Raw genomic sequence first — 22,674 nt, 5'->3', positions numbered from 1 at the left:
CATCTGTTTGGTCAGTGTGGCGTCTATAAGTTCCACACGTTTACATAAAGTGTCATTACTCGTCTTCAGTGCTATGAGGTCAGATTTAATTTCGTCATTTTGTGTCTGTAAGGTTGCCATGTTTTCGGCGTTCTGTTTCATTATCATTTGTAACATGTCGGCAATGTTTACCGTTTGCAACGTCTGTGCCCGCGCCGCATTATTAGACGTGACGTCATGCATTAACATGGGCTCTGACTGAGACTTTGAAATTTTTGTGGTGGACGGCCTATTGTCAAAATTTCCGTCAACACTTGCGTCAATGTTTGATAAATCGTCACTACCGGTTGCTGTCGTAAAGTCATTTTCTAACATTTGTCTCTCGTCCGAGTCGGATTGTGTCTGAATAGTACGTCTTTGCTGTTCCATTTTTGCGTATTGATTTCTAGTCATTACCATGCCACACGTGATTTATGTTTCAAGAAAATATTTGACACTGATTTTAAAATGAAATGCAGTTGAGCATGAATCGCTCGTAGCAACAATGGCTGTCCCGTTAATTTAAAAATATAAACTGAATTTGAGATTATTGGTAATGGCTGCTGGCCATGTTACATCATATCGTACAGAAGTCGGCCATATTGTACACTCGTGTATTGGTATTGTTGGATAGGTTATTGTTTAGGGAAAAGTACTAAGAATGAAATTTGTTACTGAAAACTGTTATGCGCGAAAGAAACACTACAGAATTTACTGAAAAGCTAATACACTGAATTATACGTCTGGTCAAGCCTGCTAATGCAAAGATGCTGCGTCTTACCTTATTTTGCTGGAAGCTTCATTGCGTCTTCCGGCAAAACTTTAGAATTGGAAAATATCTTCAGATTTTTATTATCTCTCATACATTCACGTCCAGGTCCAGAAAGTTGATTTTTGACATGAAACAAAAAGAACAATGTAACAAATGACAAAATAACAAGTCCGACACGCAGTCGCCAATATAAAATAAATAAAAATAAAATGGAATAAAATATTAATGATTAATTATTCTGTATTTATGATGATTGGTTGTAATTGGTATTTGCTTATCTGGAACGTGGACGTTTAATTATTCGGTATCAGACGCTTGACAATGGCTATTTGGAAAAGGCAATGTAACTCGTAGTTGACCGTGAAAGAAAACTGAAATAATCGGACTTCGTAATTAAATCGTTTCCAAAGACTGCTGTGGTAGGTACGGACTCATGATCTAATCTCAATATTACAATGATTTGCCAGCCATGCCAATACGTCGTACAGAGGTGATTGTCTACTAAACATAAAAAAGTTACACAGTTAGTTAAATCAGATATATTCAATGAAATAGCCTACAGTTCATAATCCTACTTACTTTTATAAATATAAATTCATTACAGAATCGAGTGCCTAGTGTGGTTGCAACTCGCAGTATTCTTCTATAACATGAAAATATGGCGGTGTGCCAGACAATAAAATAAAATACGTGCTTCTCGCACCACTTCTACCTGAGCTCTCCCCTCTCTTAAACAGACATAAGAGTAACGTAATTATTCTTTTGTCTTTATCAGCGACACAGCGCTGCAGTTGTGTGCCATAGGCTTTATTTATTAGTCACTGATTATTTATTTAATTAATATTTCGCGTTTCCGCGGAAACTCACGCTCGGCATGCAAATGTGCCTTTATAAATGGTCTGCCAGTGCGAGTGTCATCACTGGTGTCTTCGCGGCCATCTTTAAATCGTTTAAACCACTCAAACACTTGTGTTCGCGATAAACAATCATCGCCGTACACTTGTTGTAACATTACAAACGTTTCACTTGCAGATTTTCCTAGTTTGAAACAAAATTTGATGTTAACACGCTGTTCTTTCTGTACACTCCAAATTTTCCGACGCACAGACAAAACGTCAACTACTTAAAACAGACGCCACGGGCAGACTGAGTGCAGGAGGCAGATGAAACTCGAGCAGTAGGCGGAGCGAGAGTCACGTGACAGGCCACGCGACTTTCAGCCTTATTGCATTCGTTTTATTGTTTCACCAGTACTAGTCCGGTTTTTTTCTAGCCACACCTCGTATTTCAATTCCTATCGCAATGCACCGTAAAGGAATGACTATCACGACAGACGTAAAAATAACGAGCACAATTTTCAACGTACATTTAATAACAGTCGATCTTACGAATAGCGAAATCATCCGCAAGAACATATTCTCATGAATGAACCAGATAGTAGATATAATCCAGAACGTAATACGTCTGGAAGAAATAACAGAACAGTTCAAATAGTCGAAATTCCACAGAATTCTCCTGATAATAATAATACGTCAGATAGAATTGGACTAGATACTGTACAGTTCGCATCTTCCAGTGAAACAAGTACTACTTTAGACACGCAGAATGTTGTTCACCAAAATGTAATTACGTACTTTTGACGACATCAGAGACACTCTTTTGCAGGAAAGACCAGTTGTTCAGAAAACCACTTCACATCCTGTCATCGAAATTAAAATTGGTTCATCGAAATTTTCGGCAGTAATCGATTCTGGATCACCTATGTCAGTTATAAATGAACAACCCTTCAACGAGTGTAACAAAGAGAATACCTATCCTACATTACCATTAGGCAAAACGAAAGTGAAAGGAGCAGTATCGAGTAAAGGAGTACACGTTAAATTACAGACACATTTATCATTTTGCATTGCAGGTCACACATTTCACTCAAATTTTTGGATTGTTCCTTTATTGACAACAGACGTTATTTTAGGTACTAATTTTCTGGTACAACACGACGCAGTTACTGATTTTTAAAATTCCTATTTAATGTTGAAGGATGAAAATGTACAATTGGCTTTAGAATTTCAGCACTCTTTAACTGCGGAAGAACAAACAATTAACTGTCCTGAGGTCATTTCCGTATCACGTAGCATAGACTGTAATTCCACATTGTTCACGGATACGTACGTACATAATTATAATACTCCAGACGAAGCTGACTATGACGTAATACAGATGATTTCTGATAAAGTTAAACAAAGCAGTGCAAATACAGACGACGAACGTACGCAACTACACAAAATTCTTTTACAGCAAACTCCAGTTTTCGATAACGTTCCTGGTACTATGTCCGGTTTTATGTATGAATTTCAAGTTAAACAGCACGACACATTTAAAGCCAAACATTATCCTATTCCGTATATTCATAGAGAGCAAGTTAAGAAAGAATTGCAAGATATGCTCGAACAAGGAATTATTGAACCGGCAGTTAGTCCGTACATAAACCCGCTCCATATTGTTAAGAAAAAAGATGGCTCACTTCGCCTCGTGCTTGTTTCACGTCACATCAATGACATAACTATTAATGAAACAGATCGACCACAGACACTAGAGGAACTACTACAGAAATTTCACGGTACTGCTATTTATTCTACATTAGATCTGAAATCGGGATTTTGGCAAATTCAGCTCCATCCTAACTGCAGAAAGTACACGGCTTTTCTCTGTTTTGGTGACTGTTATCAATTTTGTAAATTACCATTCGGTTTAACTATTTCTTCTGCAGCTTTTATTCGCGGTTTGAACACAATACTTCCTACAGAACTTAAAGACAGAATCACAACGTACGTAGACGACATTCTTATTGCAGAAGCTAACTGGTCTGAACACAATCTGATTCTTGAACGACTGTTGCAAACTTTTCGTGCACAAGGACTTACAGTTAATCTCAGTAGATCGCATTTTGGCAAAACTTCTATAAAATTTCTTGGACATGTAATTTCAGCAGAAGGCATTACGCCTGACCCGGAAAAACTTCAACCTCTACGTGACATTACTGTTCCTGCAACGAAGAAACAACTACGCAGTTTTTTGGGCTTAATTAACTTTTTTCGTAAATTTATTCATTACTCTGCTTTAGACACCCTAGATTATGTAAATTGACAGGTAAAAACACTATTTGGTCTTGGGATAGGCAAGCACATTCTGAATTTGTGAACCTGAAAGAAGCTTTGTTGAATGCACCACTTTTATCGCACCCAGACCTTGCTAGAAATTTTTCCATTGCCACCGACAGTTCTAACACCGCTTAAGGCGTACATATTTTTCAGGAAATTGAAGAAGATGGCTCTACAGTAATTAAAAACATCGCATTTGCAAGTCGCACCTGCACCTGCTGAACGAAGTTATTCTTTTACAGAAATGGAAACATTATGTGTTGTTTGGGCTTTTACCAGATTTCGGCATTCTCTTTATGGAAGACATACGACCGTTTACACAGACCACAGAGCGATACAACTTTTACTTTCGGCTACATTTACACACGACAGATTAAGCAAATGGAAACTTTATTTACAGGAATTTAATTTTACAATTGTTCACATTCCCGGCACACAAAATATTGTAGCAGACGCAGTATCCCGTTCTTTCAGCAACAATCAGCAAGACATAGTAACCAACTTCTGCAAAGCAAATTTCAGCGTCATGTAAATTCAACAAGTTGCATTTGAAAATTTTATTTCGTCGTCATTACAGGACATAGCACAAGAGCAAAGTAAAGACAACGTATGGAAAGAGATTAAACACCTTTGGCAATATAAGAATAATGTTACCATTAGAAACCATTACACTGTACGCAATGACATTCTGTTTCGCCGCTCTCATCCTGACAGCAACAATTGGTTATTATGCATTCCTGAGGAACTTGTTAACAAATTAATCTGGTAAACTCATTTAAGTTACGCACATTACGGAGCCAGAAAGTGTTTTCTTATACTGAGACAGAACTGTTATTTTGCCAACATGGAGAAACGTATACGACGAGTTTTAGCGTCATGTAAAATCTGCGAGAAAGCTAAGTCAGACACAACTTCACATATTCCTCCATTATATCCCATTGTACCTGTTAAATTGAGACATATGGCCGCTGTAGACATTTTTGGTCCGATTCCCAGAACTAATAGAGGTTTTTGCTACATCTTTGTCGCTGTTGAACTCACTTCAAAATTTGTTACCTTCACTCCGTTACGCAAAGCTACTGCTAAAACTGTTTCGAAGGCATTTGTAAAACATTTTCTATTTGATGTAGGGCATGTGTTGAAAGTAATTTCCGACAATAGATCACAATTTCGATCTGCTATATGGACACGTATGTTACGAGCTAGAAACATTTCTCCGATCTATATATCCAGGTACCATGCTTCTTCGAACCCTTGTGAACGATTAATGAAAGAAATTGGTAAACTGTGTAGAATATACTGCCATAAAAGACATATTGATTGGGACACACACATACACTCATTCCAGGATGTAATTAATTCCATACCAAATGAATCCACTATGCTATCTCCGTCTGTTATACTGAAAAATGTTGAACCACCTAACAAAATTAAAGAATTAGTAACATTTCCTACATCTCGTCGACTACAGTCTGTACCATGAAGTTACCAGCGTGAGTGAAATGACGTATAGCTTAAACACACACTCTTAAGGCTACCCGTTTCTGCACCAAAAATGCTGTATTTGAAGTATAGTCGTGCGTCATGCAACGCTCTTAATACTGTAATGCAGGATATATCTGTCCAACATCAGACATAGAACCGCCCTGCAAGTTTCCTACCCCAATCACTATGTTGACAAACTTCAAAATGATAAAACTACTTCGTTCTACACTATTGTGGTGTCCTAGAAAGGCGTCGTCAGTGTTTATCCGCCTCTCGAGCCACTTATAAACCAACTGGAACGAAGTCACGCGACTGCTATTCCGTCATTTAGGAAATTAATGGATTTTATACGTCGCTTTAAGTACGTGCCCGCAATCAGACTTCGCACATCAGTCGTGTTTATTATTAGTAGTAGCAGCAGTTCAGACTAATGTAGGTATGTCTCACTAGAAAATACCGCGAGGAAAAGTGGTGTGAATATTTTGGATAACCGATACATTGAGTAACCACCCATGCACTGTTGCACGGAAATGTGCACGAAGAAGAACCAACCTTTTATGAGGGAGTAAGTGTCATGATCAGTAGCCAAATGAGATGTAACAGTGTTATTGCTGTTTATACTAGCATGACCACGGCCTTGCTAGCATCCCTCTTACACAAAGAAGGCCTGATCTGATGTTATTTAGTTTTGCTCATTTGTAGTATACAGCAATTTCGTCCTAACACCACTCTCTCCCGTACATTCTCCTTACGTTATTAGGGGTCATATATGTGGTATTGGTCCACTATCCTACATAATACTCTAGGGAATGGCTTAAGCCTGATAAACGCATTGATTCTTCTCTTTAATACTTAAGAAGTAACATTGCATGTGAGAAGCTACCGAAACATGAAAGCACTCTGTCACTCACAACCAAATATTCTACAGATTCAAAGTTTTTGCTCTATTTTGCATATGTCCCTGTCCATGGATAGATGTAATAAACCCGATCCAATCCTCTCGCTGGCAGATCTACCTTCTAAACCTTTCCCAGACGTAGCGCTTTGTGAGTCATCCTCTATACACTATTCCAGATATAAAGCGTGGTGGATCCACCTTCGAACACTGTCCCGAACGTAACACATTGCGGATCCATATCTAGATACCGTTCCGGATATAACACGGGGCGGATCCACATTCTAACGCTATCTCAAGCCTATTCTTGGTCATGGGATCCATGCGCAAAACATACAGGGGCATGGACATACAGAAAATTGAGCGAATGCATTGCATCTGTAGAATATCTGGTTGTGAGTGACTGGGTGCATTCGAGCATAGTGCTATGCTGTACCGTCCGACTAATGTGCTGCTCTGTCTTAAAACATCTAGCACACAAAACAGTGGAACTGGGATGATCAAATTCCGTTATCGTGGATCTTTAAGGCTATAAAAGGAGGTGTCATAGGCACAGTAGGTGGCCTTGATTTGTTGTTAGTACTGGAGAGACTAGACATTATTTTTACGAAATATCGGTAACATAGCTTTCATGGAAGATGTTACGCTCTTTAGCAGGATAGATTTAAATGTGGTCACATTACGTACAGAATCGCTTTACGAAGAGTTTTTCGCTTTTTTCAGGGCTGTAGCACTGTCGAAAATAGCATACAAGTGGTTGAAATCGAGACTTCACGATTGGTAACCTGCATGCATAGTCTCTACATGTGTGTGTGTGTGTGTGTGTGTGTGTGTGTGTGTGGGTGGGTGGGTGGGTGGGTGGGTGTGGGTGTGTGTATTTGTGTGGCGCGCGCAGAGGTGTAAGCGGCGGACGGTAGCAGTTCAAAAGCGTAATTTGTTAACCGTTAGTCTACAAATTACGTTGCCGTGGGTGGGCACTCTGTAGGTATGGAGAAGGGAAACAGTCACGTTCAAATATACTAAGTTGCAGTCGACACACTGACAACTACCGAATAAGGTATTACTAGGATGAAAAAATACCCGAAATCTACAGTTTTTAGATGTCCTGGCTTGGTTGCGGAGACGTATCAGAGTAGGAATGTGTAAACAAAGTAGTGAAGCTCAACTGATAAGCGAGAATAGCATATACTTTGGGGAAAAAAGATATCAGAGCAGCAGCAGATATCAACTCTGTACACATGTCAGCTCCCCATTACAGATCCCTACACGGTAGGGTGTAAACAAATGAATGTGATGATCTGTGCTAGACTTTGAGTTTCCATCAAGAACATCGCTACTTGAGCCTGCAGACAAGCTCTCTGATATATCGTAGCAGTACACGATTTCTTTCGAGACAGCTAGTTTGCAACCTTCACCACTCGTTGGGTTTCATATTGGTTACTATATATTTCATAATCTCCCTATCCGAAATGCATGCATCTAGATCATCTGGAAGTGGAGAATTCTTATGATTTTTAGTAGGCTAGTGTATAGGACACGCAAATATCCTCGTATATAATCAAACACACCTGGGTATGCCAGCAATATGGCTATATACACACGGAAACTATCGAAAAACATGAAAAAATGACACAAAATCGGTAAAAATCGAGGAAAACCTGCTATGATTACGAAAAATTGATGGGACGTACTTAAAATTTAGGAAACGATGAAATATGTAAAAACGCGAAACAGAACTTGCGAGATACGTAAAGCGACTGAGAATACATGAAATTAGAGAACAAATACTAAGAAGTGCGGGTAATTCAGGTGGGTTGGGGTTACGGGACACTGAAGACCAAGAGAAGCTAAAAAAAATATTCTCTGGCTGCATTAACTTTTAATCCTTATACAGAGGCGAGATATTAAAGCACGCGAAAGAGATGTATCCCAGACCATAACTGTTCTCAGACATGCAGTCGAATATAGATATTACCGATGTACGGTTGGTTCTCACAAGCAATGTTATAAGTATTAAGGGGAAAAATCAATGCGTTTATCAGAGTTAAGCCATTCCCTAGAGTGTTCTGCAGGAGAATAGACCGATGCCACGTATGTCGCCTTTAATAGAGTGAGGTGGGAGTACTCGACAGACACGGTGTTAGGACGAAATTGCTGTTTTATGCAATACTTGAGCAAAACTACCTATCAGACCAGGAGGTCCTTGTGCAAGAGGTATGCTAGTAGAGCCGTGGTCAAGCTACTATAAACAGCAATAAGACTGTTACATCTCCTTTGGCTACTGATCGCGGTACATACTCCCTCGTAAGAAGTTGCTGCATCTTCGTGTGCATTTTTGTGCAGCAGGGCGTGTGTGGTTACTCAACCTATCAGCTATCGAAAATATTCTTGCCACTTTTTCCTCGCTATATTTCCTAGTGGAACTTACCCGCACTTCTTAGAAGTGCTGCCACTAATAATAATAATAATAATAATAATAATAATGACGACTGATTTGGGAAGTGTTATTGAGGGTATATATGTTTCCGACTTAAGACAACGTATAAAATCCAGAGTGACAATAGCAGTCTAATGACTTCGTTCTAGTTGGTTTATAAGCAACTCGAGTGGCTCATACACATTGACGATGCCTTACTAGGACACCATAATAGTGTAGAAGGAAGTGGTTTTATTATTTTAAAGTTTTTCACAGTAGTGATTGGGGTAGGAAACTTGCACGGTGGATCTATAAATAGTGGACAAATGTATCTAGTTTTATAGTATTAAGAGCATTGCTTTACTCAGGGCTAATACTTTGAAAACCACAGTATAGCATTTTAGATGTAGCCATGGGAGTATGTGTTTATAATCTACGATCACTTCTCTCATACCGTTACTTTCCTCGAGGTGACCAGACAAGGGAATAATACTTCATAATTGATAGCACACTTGACTTACGTAAAATATTTCAAAATCAATATCTGGGGCCCTATCATGTATAAGTCACTAATTTCTTCTTAAGCGTCTGTTACATCATCACAACACCCTCATGTCTACTGTACACCGATAAGAGGTGCTACCCTCCTCGACAAGCACGCATCTACAGAGATCTTGTGCATTTGGATGGGTGCCGTGGGTAAGACTGATGCAGAACAGTCTCTGCTGATCAAGTTTTACGGACACACCTCGCATAAGGCGTGGAATGTAGTGGATGCAGGTCCCTCGTACTTCTTGTCAGTTGCAGATTAAATTTGGCGACCGTGTTGTAGGGAGGACTGGTCAAGGATAATGTGGGAGGGTTCTGATTATTTCCAGCTTTTTGGTACGAATGTGAGAGTATTTTGTGACGCCCATTAACACAGGGAAAGATGGCCAGTCGTAATTTTGCATTACGATCGATGTGTTGGAAATGTGTAGGTAACCTAACTGCATCGGTATAGGACGCTGTCTGGTATAGTTTGGTGTATATCACCAAATGGAGGTACTGCAGCGTCACCTATCTGCGTTCTAAATCTAGTATATGGTATTTTCAAAGTAGTGGAGGGGTAATTTTGCGATGTTAGAGAAACTGGGAAGCATTCCGCTGTGGTACTGGCTGACGTTGAATTTAATGAACAACTGGTATGCTATGGTGTATATTACCGAATGGACCTGCTGCACAATCATCTATCTGCATTTGCAATCTGGTAGATGATCCTTGCAAAGTAGTGGGGAGATGGTTTAGCGATGGTACAGATAATGGGAAGCTTTCTGCTGTGTCTTTGGCTGTCGTTGAGATTAATAACAACGGGGACAATTGCTAAAATTGTTCACGACATCAATTGCTGTGCGTATTACAGCACATCGTCCCACATCAATGGTGCCTTTCTCATCTCGTCTGTATACTGGTACGCTGTTGATTACCACATAATGGTTGACTGTCACCATGGGGTTGAGATGTAGAGAGCCTTTGCGGAACACTGAACACCTGCTACTTGTCTTTGATTAAATGTACATCTCATTACCCTCAGACAGTGGTTTGGAAGCGTTCCTCAACGCAGCAGACTCGTCCTATTTCTATATACGGCGATGCCCTCCACATTTTCTTTCTCCGTACAGTACCTCTTATTACCTCTACTACCTCGTGCGTTTTGTGAGCAGCACCTTTCAGCGATGGCCAACACTGGAACAGTAATCATGTAAATGACTACAAAATGAGAAAACATTGTTCTTCGAAGCGTAGTACGAGACATCTGCTACCCCACCACTGTGAAAGATTAGACTAACTGCTTAGTCCATCGCCGGCCGCGGTGGCCGTGCGGTTCTGGCGCTGCAGTCCGGAACCGCGGGACTGCTACGGTCGCAGGTTCGAATCCTGCCTCGGGCATGGGTGTGTGTGATGTCCTTAGGTTAGTTAGGTTTAAGTAGTTCTAAGTTCTAGGGGACTTATGACCTAAGTTGTTGAGTCCCATAGTGCTCAGAGCCATTTGAATCATTTTTTGCTTAGTCCATCACTTTCAGATAGCTTTGGAAACGCTTTGCAATGCCACAGACTCTTCCAGTTTCCAAATGTTGCGATGTCTTCAACATTTTTGTCAATGAGAAACATCGCCTCTGTGTTTTATTTCTACGAACATGTGTGTTGTGGGAGCTGCATAGTTAACACGATGCGATGTTCAGTTTTCTGTGAGAGCCATTGAGTCAAAACACGTTAGTGCCTGATTAGCACCGGACACATACTTTGAAATCATGTTAGGAAAACATGGTGTATGGATGTGTACAAATTTATATTCATACACTGGTTTCATGGGTTGCAGCTGAAAAAACAATGTATTAAGCTGAAACTTCCTGGCAGATTAAAACTGTGTGCTCGACCGAGACACGAACTCGGGACCTTTGCCTTTCGCGGGCAAGTGCTCTACCAACTGAGCTACTGAAGCACGACTCACGCCCGGTACTCACAGCTTTACTTCTGCCAGTACCTCGACTCCTACCTTCCAAACTTTACAGAAGCTCTCCTGCGAACCATGCAGAACTAGCACTCCTGAAAGAAAGGATATTGCGGAGACATGGCTTAGCCACAGCCTGGGGGATGTTTCCAGAATGAGATTTTCACTCTGCAGCGGAGTGTGCGCTGATATGAAACTTCCTGGCAGATTAAAACTGTGTGCCCGACCGAGACTCGAACTCGAGTCTCGGTCGGGCACACAGTTTTAATCTGCCAGGAAGTTTCATATCAGCGCACACTCCGCTGCAGAGTGAAAATCTCATTCTGGAATGTATTAAGCTGCTTACGACAGAACTACACAGGAATCCTCTCTCGTGATTGATAATCTGTTGGATATAGTCTTCCTCCAGTACAGTCGGCCAAAATTTATGCAGGTCTGTGCAAGAGACAACCTGCTCCACGGGAGCGGCACGTGTGTATGTAATGTGTTCGATGTCAACAGACAGACGCTATTTGCTTCTAGATTTATCTGAAGAGAGAGAGAGAGAGAGAGAGAGAGAGAGAGAGAGATCGGTAAAATCTCATCGGAGATTCTATTACAACGAATGACATAACTATTTAAAGTTGGATGCAGATAGTTCTCTTAGAACTACACCGCTTTTGCTCATAAAACTAATAGACATCGGTTCTGTCTATTCTCTTTGAATCATGACGGTGTTTATTATTATAGTCTCGCTTGCTTGATTAAAAATTGGTGTTACTGCAAGACTTCTGTTACTTCATACTTCATATAACCTCTAATTATGAAGTAGACACCACTCAAATTATAGCTCGTTCTGAAACCTAGAAATGATATTGTGTTTCCCAACATTTGAGTAAATTGCAAGAAACAGGGCGTGCTGGTCAAACTGCTTACACAGCTATAGCACAAGAATTTGCTGCTATTGTGAATGAGTGTCTGCTGGATGATAGATACTTTACAGACACATTGGTTGAGGGGAGTTATTGAGCAAAAATGTCAAATGTAAACATGCAGACAGCATTTGGATGTATCGGAAGAGAGAGAGAGACAGTAAAGTCTTATAAACTGAACTCCCCCTGAAGAGGCCATGAAGGCTCAATGGCACCGACCGGTCACCGTGTTACCCTTGTAAGGTTGCATGGTCTCCTGACCTTCACTTCTTACATATTCCGTCCTCATGATCGTATTCTGCACATCAAGACGCTTCATTCGATCCCAAACTCGATAAGGCAGAGTCAATTTTGTATGAATGCGTGTAAGCGATATGCAAATCTAATAAGTAAATCGCAAGTGTTCACCAAGGTTGAAAATGTCGAGGCTGGCGTACACAACATAACTGCCACAGGAACTTTCGTTGTAAAGAGGAAACTAGCCCACTGGGAGGTCTGTCCCTTCAGAGGGGTGGTCAACAGCACACCCACCTCGGCTCGAACTACTGCCCAGAGAGAGGACAGCTTTTGCCATAGCGAAGGGATAACGACCCCCATGTTTGTCGTAAAAGCAAATTCCACTAAATTGTGTAGGAGCGCCCAGAAGACGCATTTTTTCACGCACCGACTGCATAGTTATGGAGTTCTTACAGGAAGACAGTATATGCCCAACGGAGATGCTACATATTTCTGCATTGGCCGACCAAACGAACCGTCATTCTCCTGTTTAAAAGAGCAACGCTGAAAGGCGGATTTCTGACTCAGAGAAGCAGAGGAGTGAGGGAAGACAGTGAATGATATACCCTTATAACTTTTCCAGAAAAGGGGGCCCAATTCCATTGTCGCTCTGGGTGCAGGAACATGTAATGAGAGCGAGTGTGTTCGTATGTGCACACAAAGGGCGAGGAACAAAGTCTCTCCTCAGTACTTCACTGGGAGAGCACCCCTGTCGTTAGCAAATCAGAGTGATAATCTATATTGAGTGGCTCGCGATTAAGCATTGTTCACTGTGTTGGCTGCCAAACTTATTGTGCAGTGTGAACACGGACAGAGTACTAGTTAAACACCTGAGAGCGAGTATTGAGTGGCATCGCGGTGGACTGGTTATCTGACTGGTGTACCAAGCCATTAGTTAGACTAGGGGCAGATAGGAGCCCTTGACTTCATCAAGGCATAGGGAGAGTTTGATTGGCGAAGGTAAATACAGATAGAAAGAGATAGTTGTGTTATTTGTCAGCAGCGAGCGATGCAGGCAGCAGTCGTCACAGCTCACGGCATTGCGCACTACAGTGTATGCGAGCCCCATCTGTCCGCCATAATAGTACACTCCACTACATTTCTCATGCGTCAGCCTTGACCGTACCTATAAAAGTTATTCAAGTTGTGCAAGCGCGGCTCAGCTATTCTGCAGAGTAAATAATATTCTTTAAGAAAAAGAAGAAAATAACCTTTCCATACTTTATAAAATAGTAGCATTCCTATCCGTAAGAGGCAGTCTACTGTTCCGAAAAGAACCCGGAAATTTATTAATTTATAAGAAAAAGTTTCACTTTATTTCTCAGAATTATTTTTTTTTGTTGCAATAAATAATATTTTTCGTTCGTTAATGTTTCTCCTACATTAACTAGCAATACTCCAGTACCCAAGTATTCCTCTAGTTACGTAAGATTATAGAATATTTTTGTGTCTTTTCCTTACAGCTGACGACTTCAGAAGATATTTGTTGCCGAATGTTTCTCAAGCAGTTTTTTGTGGAATATTAGGAGCGTCTGACTGACTTCTGTAGTACTGTGAGGTGGAAATTGTTTCTTGCAGGAGCCGAAGGGTACTCGTTGGATCAATCCATTGCGCAACTTGACAAAATAAAGCCGACACACTCACACCCTTAGCCAAGAAGCGTCAGTGGATGTGTACGTGGAGGACCATTTGGTCAGTGCACTGCCCTCCCGGCCATATGTCACTTATGAGACCGAGTTAATCTTACAGGAAGTTCTTTTACAAGACAGGCCCTCACAGTTTGTTTCATAAACGCCGGTGTGATATACGATAGCATTGGTAAAACCTGTTACAGTGTACAAAACAACAACGTCCTCTTGAATTATAGCTTGTTGGAGTTTAAAGTGCAATTATTGCTTTTTTTTACGACATGTGAAAGAGGGTATTATGTAAAGTTTTTCACGTGTCTGAAATGTTTGTAATACACATGTGTATGACAGTTTATTTACAGACACTGGTTTGAACGCGGGAGACGATCTGAGGCTGTGTAATTTGACCATCAAGCTGAAAGGAATTAATTAACATAAACGTTTTTTCTTCGAAGTTTACATTCCCCCTTTTCATTTACTCCAATGGCGGTTTCGAAATCGAGGAACTTTGTTGTGATTATTAGTTTTCGCAGCCCGATAGTGGGAGTTTTTTCCCCCATTTTCCCACAGTAGACATGTATAGGGGGTGTATTTCGATCATCTGTAAGGAGCAGGATATTGCAAAATAATGAGATGGTAATTGATTCCTGCAGTTGAACATAAAATCTGTAATATCGATTTTGCTCATAAAACGAAAAGAAAATGGACTGCGCCTATTTTCGTGGAAAGGGGACATTTACTATCGTCTCTGTTGTCTTTTTCCTTTTTAATAGATGCTCGACTATAACAGATGCGTTGACGATAAATACAGCGAAATATGATCCTCCAAGAAAAGCTGGCGTACTTTAGGCATTGGGGACGCCCCAAATCTGTGTGCCCACCGATGCAGCTGCACGCCGATCAGGGGACTTCGTGGGGGTCGGTGCAGTGTGGACACATTTTAGGCAAACAAACAAGGTGCGTTTGGAGTTGCCGTCATTCATCTCGTATTGTTTAGTTGGCTTTGTATCCTTTTGTGTTGGCAAAGGCTTCATGCCTATATCGTCGCCTCATGGCGGGCGGGGTATCGCCTGTGGCGCACGGTTCGCCCCCAGCAAGATGGCAACACGCCGCAATTGAGCGAGAACTGCTACGTCTAGATACAGCTGGGCCTGGGACAAGCTGCAGCGGCTGCCTGTTCTCCAAACTACGGAAATTTGGAAAAGTGAGCTGGAGAGTTCTTCGGAATTTCGTTGTCTTTCCGAGAAATACATTTAACCGATTGCAGGAAGCATCCTTTGTCTATATGTGACTGATTTCCGCGGACTCGAAGCAGTACATCAGTGTCACCAGTAGGACCATTAGTGACAAGATGGAACAGACGTCTGTTCATACATATTACGAGGGGGGAATGAGGGTTGGTAGGGGGCGAGGGTAAGACGGCCTCTACGATGATTAGTTCGTAACCATCGAGGACGACACAGCTGTCACCTCTGGGAAGATTTTTGACAGTACAGTTGCTGCAATTTGAACCATTGTTATGAGCGCTGTTTTTTCCACACCATTTTCGATGTGTAATTGGAACAGTGAAGCTTTGCCAATCAGTTGTGTTAGCTTGTATTGACCTCGATTATCTAGGCTTCACGATAATTTTGTCAGCAGCTAACGTTGCTGCCTCTGGATCACGGGGTCCCGTGTTCGATTCTCGGGCGGGTTGGGCATTTTCTCTGCCTGGGGACAGGGTGTTTGTGTTTTCCTCCTCATCACTATCATTTGTGAGAGTGACTAGATTGGATTGTGGAAAAAAATGGACTGTGTAAAAATTTGGACTTCGTACAGACTCTGATAACCGCACAGTTGAGTGCCCCACAAACCAAAAATCATCATCAATCATCATCACCAATGAGTGTAACTTGCGAGCAATGCGAGGGGAGGCGTCTATAGCGGACTCTGACGTCAAACTGCGATGATAGATTCCTCAGCTATATTGTTACAGGTAATACACTCCACTCTATCCATCTCCAGTACCTCGTCTGTTGAACACATCCCCCAAAAAGAAAGAGAAAAGGAGTCGTACCTCCCATTTTTCCTGCCATCTCATATGTAAAGGGTAGAGTTCGTGTACATCTGCCACAAGTTTCGAGGGATATTCTAAAATTCTTTTCAAACAGGGTAACTTCATTTGTATCGCATCGTCAGTTGTTAAGTTGTATTGCGATTTTAGACTCTCCTTGTGTAGCACTATGCATATAGTAGTGTAATTAGGACCAATCTTTATAATTAATTACGTAGATAAGAGAGTTCTTTTAGTTTCCGACCCAAAATAAATAAAGTACTCTAACGTAACCTGCCTCTCTTCCATCTGGATAGGTCCATGAGTTGGGTGGTACATTTTGGCTTTCTGTCCAGAAAGACCAACGTCCGAGTCCCAGTTACGGCGTTACCATTGCCTAGTCCCACCAATTCCCGCGGAAGGGGGGGGGGGGGGGGAGTTGGTTACTATGGCGTCAGTGCAGCCTTAGAATAAAGAAATTTACGCCAAAATTCAAAATTCCCGTCATTAGGGTTGGTGACGAAGTTGAAGAATGGGGGGTTGGGTAGGGATAAGTGACAGGGACCCATGTGCAGGCTGAGGGAAACACATGATATCATTCAGAGGTTCAGGGTTCGTGTGTGAGTGGATGGGGAGTAGGGGTAGGTGTAATTAGTTGGTAAATTTAATTATTTTGCATATTAATTTGATATCGAAAGTGTTCTCATTACGCCCTTACCCCATTACTACACTAAAGTTTGTGGAATACCTGGTTTGGTCTGGTATAATGCATAAAAGGAAGGGATGTTTGTGCCCATGCAATTATGCTGCTGTGGGGTATGTAATTGAAATGCGGTGTGGAGAGTTCCAGATGTCAGCAGGGTGTGGGGAAGGGGGAGTGCGGATTGCGTATTGGGCCATCCGTCTGAGTGGGAGAGACTTAAAGATTGCGCGAAGGTATTTGGCAAAGTAGGTGAAGTAGTGCTGTCACTGCTCGAATTCATAGTGGGTGGTTTGTAAGTACTGCAAAAAGTGAAGGTGTGATTTATCACCAGCAGTATGAAAAGTGTCAGTTCATTCCTTGACCCATACAATAACAAATTTTTGGATCCGGAAAACGGGTGTCCTCAAGATGGATAAAAGACGATGGGTCAAGTAAGTCCAGTGAAGAGCCAATGTAGCAGGCAATTAACAGTCAGTCCAGAGCTCTATCAGCTGAGCTATCCAGGTACGACTCTGGATCCGTCCTCACAACATTACTTCCGCCTGTACCTCGTCTCCTAACTTCTAAACTGCACAAACGTTTCCCCTCAATTTTTGCTGGAATAGCGCTTTGGGATGAAAGGATATTGCGGATACATGGTTTAACAACAGCTTATGAGATGTTTCCAAAATGATTTTCCCTCACCAGCAGTGTGTGGGCTGATATAAATCTTCATGGCAAATTAAAAATGAGTGGCAGACTGAGACCTAAACCTTCGACCCTTGCGCCGTGGAACAAAGGGTTCTACCAAATAAGCTATCCATTCTCTTTGCGTTCCGCAGGCAAGTGATCTATGGGTTAGGAGACAAGGTACTGGAGGTGAGGTACTGGTGGAAGTACAGCTGTGAGGAGGGGTCGTGAATTGTGCTTCGGTAGCTCAGTACAGTCTGGCCTTAGAAGCTGAGCAGTGAAGATGCGCGTAGTGTCTCCACCTGCCATGCTTGCTTGTGAGCAGGAACATGGACAACCACTTCAGGAAAGCAGCACCTTAATAATGAATATACACGACCAAAAACGTTGGAAGCAAAACGCTTCCTATATTAAGAGGTACGGATACCCCCTATAACATACTGGTATTACACTTTTCCATGGAAGATGTTAAGGTCTTTGACAATATGGCACGGGATAGGATCTTGAAATCTGCTCAGAATGGCCTTCGGTTAGCCAACCCAGTTAGCCATGTGGTCTAATTCACTGCTTTCCGGGCCAGAAGGTAAGCCGGTCCCCGTCACATATCCGCCCAGTAGATTAGTGTCGAGGTCTGGTGTACCGGCTAGTCTGTGGGTGGGCTTAAAGGCGGCATTCAATCTGCGTCGGCGAATGCGGGCTGGTTCCACTTATTCAGCCTCGTTTCTACTATGTCAGCGATTGCTGCGCAAACATTTTCTCCACATATGCGTACACCTTAATTAATGTCCCACACAAACATTGGAACTACAATCGTCTGGTGTGAAGGGGGGCACTGGGGGCTGACCCGCACATTCACAATAACTAGGTTCGGTGTGAGGCGGCGGTGGGGTGAGTGGACTGCTGTAGCCTGTTGTGGGGTTGTGACCCAGTGTGGGCTACGGCGAGGACGAAGCCTCTTCGGTGTTCCTAGGTCCCCAGTTCCATACAATACAATACAATGGCCTTCACTTTTGTCAAGCTAACAGATATGGACGCGATCAGGGTGGCCCATGCGACCTTTAAAGCCATTTGCTTTTTGAGCTGCCTCTTGGGCAGCCAGCGGAAGAAGTCACAGTGGCATTCCGGCCCTATTAAGCATCTAACATGTCGTCTGGCGTGTGGAATACCACGCTCTCCAGGATTTGGTGGCACCAAGGCTCACGACGATATTGCAGGAACTGTTAACGACAGCCACCACGATTCCATCACAATTTGTCGAAGGCATTATCATCCAAATTCACAAGCCTCTGCGGGAGAATGTAGTTCCTCGTTATTGCTCTTAACGTCACTTATTGCTGACTATGAGGAACCTGCACGTATTTTTGGCTACATGATACCATCGGATATTTCTGAGTAAAGCAGCTACGGAACAAACGACGCTGGGTGTACCCATCAATACCTACTGGTGAATGTCGAGATGTGATTGGTCTAATGGCTACGTGCAGTCTCTGAAGTATCTGCGCTACCAGAATAGAAATGAGGAAAACACAAGTCCGAAAACAATTTATTTGACTCACCAAAACGAAACAAAAATATAATATCCAAAAGAACATCTGACTCGATTGCAACTGCGGGTCACAAAAAAAAAAAATTTTTTTTAATGGCTCTCAGCACTATGGGACTTAACTTCTGAGGTCATCAGTCCCCTAGAACTACTTAAACCTAACTAACCTAAGGACATAACACACATCCATGCCCGAGGCAGGATTCGAACCTGCAACCATAGCGCTCGCACTGTTCCAGACTGTAGCGTCTAGAACCGCTCGGCCACCCCGACCTTCGGGGTCAACACAAATACAAAATAACAAGTAATATTGATAATAAAAAAAAGACCCGACTCTACACGGAGAACAAACGCAAACAGTTCTACAAAGTCAAGAGTTTCGTTGACCATGCCAAGTCATCGGCCAGCTAGAAGAGGCGCGTGGCCGTGGTTACCGGGGCGGCAGCTCTGTATCCATTCAAGCGATGCATCGAACTGCCTTTCGCCTTTTTACAAGAATTTACAAGAGGTGGAGCCCCTCCACGCCCACACCGGCATGATGGCCAACAAAATAGGTCTACTGCCATCTCTGCATAAGGGTTAGTATTCACAAAAGTGAGGTGTCGCAGTATGTGGGTACTGCGATGTTTGCGTACGTCTGGTTAAGATTAACCATTAATACGAGCTCATCAGGAGATAGATTTGGTTGAAATCGAACGAAGGGTAGCGGTTTGAAGGACAGAGGAAAAAAAGTGCCAAGGCAAGAGCCAAGGGAAAAAAAACCTCTGCGATAGTTTGGTCGGGTGGTAAGAGCAGTAGCGGATGTCTTGCTGCCTGCGGCAGGTCGGGCAAGGATAGGCTTTCTTAGTAGTGGGTATCATGCATGTCGATACCTTGTCGTTGTGCGGTTGTGTTGCTCGGAGGCTGGCTTTGGGTGCCCGTGTAGAGTCCTCGTTCAGCGTCAGAAACCTCCAACAGATAGGTTTATTATCGTTTTTGTGTCCGATAGGGCATATATCGGATGCACAGTGTAAGGTAATTTTGGCGGTTTGTCTATGCGTCAGTGGGCGAGCTCGTCGGTGTCCCTGCTGTGGCCTGTTGGTCGGATTTAATAGCAGCTGGTAGTTACCAGTCAGTATTGCTGATATGCAGGGGCTTGCCGACGTTTGTCGCTTGTTTGCGTATGTTAGTTTACCATAGGTGGCTATGCACTAGCTAGCAGTGTCTTTGGCCGCTTGTGTTTCCACCTATGCTTGTGATCGTAGTTTCCCAGAGTGAGGATGAAAGGATTGTTCGAGTGTCTCGAGTTCCTGTATAGTCGTGTGGCGTGTTTTTTGAATACTTCCTCGAGGGTATCAAGGCGGTATTCGTGGTGAAGATCCACGGTGCATGTGTAGCGTGGAGCGTTACTAATGATACGTAGCACTTTGTTCTGTATGATCTTCAGGCGGCGCAGTCGTGTAGGAGCTGCATATCCCCAAACGGAGCTGCGTACGACATCAGAGGTCTAATCAGTGTCATGTATATGGACCTCGACACCCTCCAACTCATTGTGCTTTCCCTGTTGAGCATTGTGTAGAGCTGTCTGAGTCTCGCGTGCGCTCGGTTGGCTACGTACTCGATGTGGTCCCCCCATGTAAGTTTCCGGTCCAGCCAGACACCTAGGTATCTGACTTTCTCCCGGAAACGTATTGGGCGTGTATGTAGTGTTATCGGTCTACAGTGTTGGTGTTTGTGCAGTAGTTTCGATCTACGTGTGAACACAACTGCTTCGCACTTGTCGACGTTTACTTTAATACGCCATCGCTCCAACCAAGGTTCAGATGTTCTGAGTGCTGTCTGTATTGATGTTCGACCGTTTCCAATCTTGCTCAAGGATGGCGGTGTCATCCGAGAAGATGGCTAACGTCGTGTTTTGTGTTCCTGGGAAGTCATTAATGTACAGGTTATATAAGATGGGCCCTAGGATGCTTCCTTGGAGTACTCCAGCTTGGATACATTGTTGTGTTGATTGTTTATCCTGCACGTTAGTGTTGAAACACTTGTTCGTCAGATATAAGACGTACGAGTCCATCCGGGAAACCAGCTTCGCTTAGAGACGGCCGAAAGGCTTTGCGATGTCCAGGAACACGGCCGTGTGTTGCATTTTGCCGGAAGTGCGCCTCCTTACAAAGCCCGTTGGTGGATGTATCTGCCGGAACTATTTGCGATCACGTGCCTGGCGCAGCAGAGTAGTTCCTAGGTTATCTGCGACCTCTGGTGAAGCTGTTCTGCAGGCTCCGCGAACAGGTAGTGGTCCCTGGCAGCCGTTGGTGGAGACCTGGTGGTGTGTTGTGTTGTGGCCGCCGGTAAGTATTTGTTTTGAGAACACAGACGACATAGGTTTTTCTGGTGAATATACACCCTATGATGCAGTCATCCCGTGATGGTAGGAAACAAACTGCGATGCTGATACAGTAGGCGCTACGATGTCGAAGTGTGCGCCACACTAGTCTCCTCGCAGCATTGGTGGCTGTCAACTTCGACAGCAGTTATAATCGAGTACAAGATTACCTCTTCGCTGACACGGTGTGGATGGGCTTTCTGGTACCGATCCGCCATTTCTTACTTCAGGGATGTCCGCTATCCATGCTCCTTTACCCTCTAGCTAAGGAGCCACTTATTGGAAGTCTCATAATGTACTTGTCAGGATTCTCACTGTGTCAATACACGTTCTCACCGTCGTCCTTATGCATATGACCTGTTGCTGCCGGTATGGTCACAGGAAGAGACCACACACATACTTGATCTAATCTCCACACATGGAGATGCCCCTCAAGTAACCCAAGCAATTTTTCAGTAGTATCATCTCCATTGCCTTGATGCACTGGAACGTGTGTGGGATATCTGAAGTTCCAAAATGTTTCCAATTTGTGGACGTATCATAGGTCCTTCCGATGTCGCTAGCGATTGGTCGCAGCCTACAGTCGCGTTGCGCTATTTCCTGATGGCTGGTAACATATTTAAGGCCATAATGCCACATTCACACTCATCAGAAAGCTATGGGACTCTGACACACCAGCGTCCACTGTCTTATATCTAAACAACATGAACAGACAGTGGTTGGGCACAGAAGAATCACTCATATGAACAACTCTTGGACATTTACATGTCCATCTCCCTGCTGATGTCAGCAAAACGTGCTGCACCTCTATTTGTGTATGTCTACCTTTTTTGTGGACATTAGCACTGGCCTCCCGTGTACGCGCTCACAAAGTTCAAGGGATTTCTACATTCAGTCACCGTGTGGCGTACCTGGCAAAAAGCGTTGAGATCAAGTACCCATTAACGAGGTGGACTGCTGCGTTGCGCAATCTTCATCTGCCATACCTCCCGACATTAATGCTAGCAACCTGACATCATGCCCCCTGTGGCAAATGCATCACTAACGGGCGTTTACAAGCAATTGGTTTGATGGACACTCCCTTATGCTCCATCTGTCAGTAGGTGGATGGCAACCCCGTCGCCTGGTCTGTAACGGTGTCATGATGTTTGGACAATGGGGCGACAAACAGTCAGCTGTTTCCTTCGTGTCGTTCCATCCAATCCAGGGCCGAACTGTATACTTTTTTTTCACCCAGAGTAGATGTGTTTCGCCGCAGCCAAGACTCATATGATTGTCTTGTTCAAAGGATGGACAGTCGCCTACCTTAACGGAG

This window comes from Schistocerca nitens, chromosome 8 (genome assembly GCF_023898315.1).
Source record: "Schistocerca nitens isolate TAMUIC-IGC-003100 chromosome 8, iqSchNite1.1, whole genome shotgun sequence".
Taxonomy (NCBI): Eukaryota; Metazoa; Arthropoda; class Insecta; order Orthoptera; family Acrididae; genus Schistocerca; species Schistocerca nitens.
The sequence above is the reverse complement of the archived record's forward strand: the minus strand, read 5'-3'. Positions refer to the sequence as shown.